Source organism: Asparagus officinalis, chromosome 5, assembly GCF_001876935.1.
Source record: "Asparagus officinalis chromosome 5, Aspof.V1, whole genome shotgun sequence".
NCBI lineage: Eukaryota > Viridiplantae > Streptophyta > Magnoliopsida > Asparagales > Asparagaceae > Asparagus > Asparagus officinalis.
In genome coordinates, this window is record NC_033798.1 from 122,656,623 (window position 1) to 122,657,036 (window position 414).

Below are 414 nucleotides of genomic sequence, written 5' to 3' on the forward strand. Positions count from 1 at the left end.
CTCAAAGAGACTCTCTAACTCTCTACGTTAGATGTTTTCTCTCACTCTAGGAAGTTGATTGTTTTCTTGTCTTGGATAGATAGGAATGAAGACTTCCACCCCTATTTATACTACTCCACCTTCATAATGAGTGGTAGGGATTAATTTGATCCAAGGGTAGAGATTATCTCTCTAGAATTCTCTACATATATCTTTACTTTCTAGAGAATTCTAAGGAATTTCTACACTCCTCCATTCTATTCCATACTCTTCCAGAATGTTCCAGAAGGTTCCACACATCTCTAGAATATTCTAGAGGGTTCCACACGCTTCTAGAGAATTCTACACTTCTAGAGTTCTTCAGAAAGTTCTAGAATTTTCTAAAATCTTCCCAATTAAGGAGGGATTCCAACAGGGAATCCCTAAATAACAGTG